Source organism: Triticum urartu, chromosome 2A, assembly GCF_056163025.1.
Source record: "Triticum urartu cultivar PI428250 chromosome 2A, HENAU_Tu73, whole genome shotgun sequence".
NCBI classification, from domain to species: Eukaryota; Viridiplantae; Streptophyta; class Magnoliopsida; order Poales; family Poaceae; genus Triticum; species Triticum urartu.
In genome coordinates this window covers 149200759-149207654 of record NC_141874.1, presented here as the reverse complement: position 1 = coordinate 149207654, position 6896 = coordinate 149200759, and positions in this window count along the sequence as shown.

The window sequence follows — 6896 nt, the reverse complement described above, 5'->3', positions numbered from 1 at the left end:
ACGTACCCTTGTAGACCGACAGCGGAAGCGTTAGCACAACACGGTTGATGTAGTCGTATGTCTTCACGGCCCGACCGATCAAGCACCGAAACTATGGCACCTCCGAGTTTTCGCACACGTTCAGCTCGATGACGATCCCCGGACTCCGATCCAGCAAAGTGTCGGGGAAGAGTACCGTCAGCACGACGGCGTGGTGACGATCTTGATGTTCTACCATCGCAAGGCTTCGCCTAAGCACCGCTACAATATTATCGAGGATTATGGTGGAAGGGGGCACCGCACACGGCTAAGAAAACGATCACGTGGATCAACTTGTGTGTCTAGGGGTGCCCCCTGCCCCCGTATATAAAGGAGCAAGGGGAGGAGGCCGGCCGGCCCTATAGGCGCGCCAAGGAGGAGTCCTACTCCTACTAGGAGTAGGACTCCTACTAGAAGGGGGAAGGAAGTGGGGAAGGAGAAGGAAAGGGGGCGCCCCCCCCCCTCTCCTAGTCCAATTCGTACCAGGGGGGAGGAGGCGCGCGGCCCACCCTGGCTGCCCTTGTCTTTCTCCACTAAGGCCCATATGGCCCATTACTTCTCCCGGGGGGGGGTTCCGGTAACCCTCTGGTACTCCGGTTTTCTCCGAAATCACCCGGAACACTTCCGGTGTCCGAATATAGCCGTCCAATATATCAATCTTTATGTCTCGACCATTTTGAGACTCGTCGTTATGTCCAAGATCACATCCGGGACTCCGAACTAACTTCGGTACATCAAAACTCATAAACTCATAATATAACTGTCATCGAAACCTTAAGCGTGTGGACCCTACGGGTTCGAGAACAATGTAGACATGACCGAGACATGTCTCCGGTCAATAACCAATAGCGGAACCTGGATGCTCATATTGGCTCCTACATATTCTACGAAGATCTTTATCGGTCAGACCGCATAACAACATACGTTGTTCCCTTTGTCATCGGTATGTTACTTGCCCGAGATTCGATCATCGGTATCTCAATACCTAGTTCAATCTCGTTACCGGCAAGTCTCTTTACTCGTTTCGTAATACATCATCTCGCAACTAACTCATTAGTTGCAATGCTTGCAAGGCTTATGTGATGTGCATTACCGAGAGGGCCCAGAGATACCTCTCCGACAATCGGAGTGACAAATCCTAGTCTCGAAATATGCCAACCCAACATTTACCTTTGGAGACACCTGTAGAGCTCCTTTATAATCACCCAGTTACATTGTGACGTTTGGTAGCACACAAAGTGTTCCTCCGGCAAATGGGAGTTGCATAATCTCATAGTCATAGGAACATGTATACGTCATGAAGAAAGCAATAGCAACATACTAAACGATCGGGTGCTAAGCTAATGGAATGGGTCATGTCAATCGCATCATTCTCCTAATAATGTGATCCCGTTAATCAAATGACAACACATGTCTATGGTTAGGAAACATAACCATCTTTGATTAATGAGCTAGTCAAGTAGAGGCATACTAGTGACGTTTGGTTTGTCTATGTATTCACACAAGTATTATGTTTCCGGATAATACAATTCTAGCATGAATAATAAACATTTATCATGATATAAGGAAATAAAATAATAACATTATTATTGCCTCTAGGGCATATTTTCTTCAGTCTCCCACTTGCACTAGAGTCAATAATCTAGATTACACAGTAATGATTCTAACACCCATGGAGCTTTGGTGCTGATCATGTTTTGCTCGTGGAAGAGGCTTAGTCAACGGGTCTGCAACATTCAGATCCGTATGTATCTTGCAAATCTCTATGTCTCCCACCTGGACTAGATCCCAGATGGAATTGAAGCGTCTCTTGATGTGCTTGGTTCTCTTGTGAAATCTGGATTCCTTTGCCAGGGCAATTGCACCAGTATTGTCACAAAAGATTTTCATTGGACCCGATGCACTAGGTATGACACCTAGATCGGATATGAACTCCTTCATCCAGACTCCTTCGTTTGCTGCTTCCGAAGCAGCTATGTACTCCGCTTCATATGTAGATCCCGCCACAACGCTTTGTTTAGAACTGCACCAACTGACAGCTCCACCGTTTAATGTAAACACGTATCCGGTTTGCGATTTAGAATCGTCCGGATCAGTGTCAAAGCTTGCATCAACGTAACCATTTACTATGAGCTCTTTGTCACCTCCATATATGAGAAACATATCCTTAGTCCTTTTCAGGTATTTCAGGATGTTCTTGACCGCTGTCCAGTGATCCACTCCTGGATTACTTTGGTACCTCCCTGCTAGACTTATAGCAAGACACACATCAGGTCTGGTACACAGCATTGCATACATGATAGAGCCTATGCCTGAAGCATAGGGAACATCTTTCATTTTTTCTCTATCTTCTGCATTGGTCGGGCATTGAGTCTTACTCAATTTCACACCTTGTAACACAGGCAAGAATCCTTTCTTTGCTTGATCCATTTTGAACTTCTTCAAAATTTTGTCAAGGTATGTGCTTTGTGAAAGTCCAATTAAGCGTCTTGATCTATCTCTATAGATCTTAATGCCCAATATGTAAGCAGCTTCACCGAGGTCTTTCATTGAAAAAATCTTATTCAAGTATCCCTTTATGCTATTCAGAAATTCTATATCATTTCCGATTAGTAATATGTCATCTACATATAATATCGGAAATGCTACAGAGCTCCCACTCACTTTCTTGTAAATACAGGCTTCTCCAAAAGTCTGTACAAAACCAAATGCTTTGATCACACTATCAAAGTGTTTATTCCAACTCCGAGAAGCTTGCACCAGTCCATAAATGGATCGCTGGAGCTTGCATACTTTGTTAGCTCCCTTTGGATCGACAAAACCTTCTGGTTGCATCATATACAACTCTTCTTCCAGAAATCCATTCAGGAATGCAGTTTTGACATCCATCTGCCAAATTTCATAATTATAAAATGCGGCAATTGCTAACATGATTCGGACAGACTTAAGCATCACTACGGGTGAGAAGGTCTCATCATAGTCAATCCCTTGAACTTGTCGAAAACCTTTTGCGACAAGTCGAGCTTTGTAGACAGTAATATTACCGTCAGCGTCAGTCTTCTTCTTGAAGACCCATTTATTCTCAATTGCTCGCCGATCATTGGGCAAGTCAACCAAAGTCCATACTTTGTTCTCATACATGGATCCCATCTCAGATTTCATGGCTTCAAGCCATTTTGCGGAATCTAGGCTCACCATCGCTTCTTCATAGTTCATAGGTTCATCATGATCTAGTAGCATGACTTCCAGAACAGGATTACCGTACCACTCTGGTGCGGATCTTACTCTGGTTGATCTACGAGGTTCAGTAGTATCTTGTTCTGAAGTTTCATGATCATCATCATCAGCTTCCTCACTAATTGGTGTAGGTGTCACAGAAACTGGTTTCTGTGATGTACTACTTTCCAATAAGGGAGCAGGTACAGTTACCTCGTCAAGTTCTACTTTCCTCCCACTCACTTCTTTCGAGAGAAACTCTTTCTCTAGAAAGTTTCCGAATTTAGCAACAAAAGTCTTGCCTTCGGATCTGTGATAGAAGGTGTATCCAATAGTTTCCTTTGGATATCCTATGAAGACACATTTCTCCGATTTGGGTTCGAGCTTATCAGGTTGAAGCTTTTTCACATAAGCATCGCAGCCCCAAATTTTCAGAAACGACAACTTTGGTTTCTTGCTAAACCATAGTTCATAAGGCGTCGTCTCAATGGATTTTGATGGTGCCCTATTTAACGTGAATGCGGCTGTCTCTAGAGCATATCCCCAAAACGATAGCGGTAAATCAGTAAGAGACTTCATAGATCGCACCATATCTAGTAAAGTACGATTACGACGTTCGGACACACCATTACGTTGTGGTGTTCCGGGTAGCGTGAGTTGTGAAACTATTTCTCATTGTTTCAAATGTACACCAAACTCGTAACTCAAATATTCTCCTTCACGATCAGATCGTAGGAATTTTATTTTCTTGTTACGATGATTTTCAACTTCACTCTGAAATTCTTTGAAATTTTCAAATGTTTCAGACTTATGTTTTATTAAGTAGATATACCCATATCTGCTTAAGTCATCTATGAAGGTGAGAAAATAACGATATCCGCCACGAGCCTCAACATTCATCGGACCACATACATCTCTATGTATGATTTCCAACAAATCTGTTGCTCTCTCCATAGTACCGGAGAATGGTGTTTTTGTCATCTTACCCATAAGGCACGGTTCGCAAGTACCAAGTGATTCATAATCAAGTGGTTCCAAAAGCCCATCAGTATGGAGTTTCTTCATGCGCTTTACACCGATATGACCCAAACGGCAGTGTCACAAATAAGTTGCACTATCATTATCAACTCTGCATCTTTTGGCTTCAATATTATGAATATGTGTGTCACTACTATCAAGATTTAATAAGAATAGACCACTCTTTAAGGGTGCATGACCATAAAAGATATTACTCATATAAATAGAACAACCACTATTCTATGATTTAAATGAATAACCGTCTCGCATCAAACAAGATCCAGATATAATGTTCATGCTTAACGCTGGCACCAAATAACAATTATTTAGGTCTAATACTAATCCCGAAGGTAGATGTAGAGGTAGTGTGCCGACCGCGATCACATCGACTTTGGAACCATTTCCCACGCGCATCGTCACCTCGTCCTTAGCCAATCTTCGCTTAATCCGTAGTCCCTGTTTCGAGTTGCAAATGTTAGCAACAGAACGAGTATCAAATACCCAGGTGCTACTGCGAGCATTAGTAAGGTACACATCAATAACATGTATATCACATATACCTTTGTTCACCTTGCCATCCTTCTTATCCGCCAAATACTTGGGGCAGTTCCGCTTCCAGTGACCAGTCTGCTTGCAGTAGAAGCACTCAGTTTCAGGCTTAGGTCCAGGTTTGGGTTTCTTCTCTTGAGTAGCAACTTGCTTGCTGTTCTTTTTGAAGTTCCCCTTCTTCTTTCCTTTGCCCTTTTTCTTGAAACTAGTGGTCTTATTGACCATCAACACTTGATGCTCCTTCTTGATTTCTACCTCCGCAGCTTTCAGCATTGCGAAGAGCTCGGGAATAGTCTTATTCATCCCTTGCATATTATAGTTCATCACGAAGCTCTTGTAGCTTAGTGGCAGTGATTGGAGAATTCTGTCAATGACGCAATCATCTGGAAGATTAACTCCCAATTGAATCAAGTGATTATTATACCCAGACATTTTGAGTATATGCTCACTGACAGAACTGTTCTCCTCCATCTTGCAGCTATAGAACTTATTGGAGACTTCATATCTCTCAATCCAGGCATTTGCTTGAAATATTAACTTTAACTCCTGGAACATCTCATATGCTCCATGACGTTCAAAACGTCGTTGAAGTCCTGATTCTAAGCCGTAAAGCATGGCACACTGAACTATCGAGTAGTCATCAGCTTTACTCTGCCAGACGTTCATAACATCTGGTGTTGCTCCAGCAGCAGGCCTGGCACCCAGCGGTGCTTCCAGGACATAATTCTTCTGTGCAGCAATGAGGATAATCCTCAAGTTATGGACCCAGTCCGTATAATTGCTACCATCATCTTTCAACTTTGCTTTCTCAAGGAACGCATTAAAATTCAACGGAACAACAACACGGGCCATCTATCTACAATCAAACATAAACAAGCAAGATACTATCAGGTATTAAGTTCATGATAAATTTAGGTTCAATTAATCATATTACTACAGAACTCCCACTTAGATAGACATCCCTCTAATCCTCTAAGTGGTTACGTGATCCAAATCAACTAAACCATGCCCGATCATCACGTGAGATGGAGTAGTTTCATTGGTGAACATCACTATGTTGATCATATCTACTATATGATTCACGATCGACCTTTCGGTCTCTGTGTTCCGAGGCCATATCTGTATATGCTTGGCTCGTCAAGTATAACCTGAGTATTTCGCGTGTGCAACTGTTTTGCACCCGTTGTATTTGAACGTAGAGCCTATCACACCCGATCATCATCGAAGGCAAGTTCGGGGGCTACTGAGGGAGTCCTGGATTATGGGGTCCTCGGTGAAGGAAATACGCCCTAGAGGCAATAATAATGTTATTATTTTATTTCCTTATATCATGATAAATGTTTATTATTCATGCTAGAATTGTATTATCCGGAAACATAATACTTGTGTGAATACATAGACAAACTAAACGTCACTAGTACGCCTCTACTTGACTAGCTCATTAATCAAAGATGGTTATGTTTCCTAACCATAGACATGTGTTGTCATTTGATTAACGGGATCACATTATTAGGAGAATGATGTGATTGACATGACCCATTCCATTAGCTTAGCACCCGATCGCTTAGTATGTTGCTATTGCTTTCTAAGTTCTTCGTTAATTTCAAAAAAATTCCTACGTTGCTATTGCCCGGATTGACAGATATGAAGTCTCCAATAAGTTCTATAGCTGCAAGATGGAGGAGAACAGTTCTGTCAGTGAGCATATACTCAAAATGTCTGGGTATAATAATCACTTGATTCAATTGGGAGTTAATCTTCCAGATGATTGCGTCATTGACAGAATTCTCCAATAACTGCCACCAAGCTACAAGAGCTTCGTGATGAACTATAATATGCAAGGGATGAATAAGACTATTCCCGAGCTCTTCGCAATGCTGAAAGCTGCGGAGGTAGAAATCAAGAAGGAGCATCAAGTGTTGATGGTCAATAAGACCACTAGTTTCAAGAAAAAGGGCAAAGGGAAGAAGAAGGGGAACTTCAAAAAGAACAGCAAGCAAGTTGCTACTCAAGAGAATAAACCCAAACCTGGACCTAAGCCTGAAACTGAGTGCTTCTACTGCAAGCAGACTGGTCACTGGAAGCGGAACTGCCCC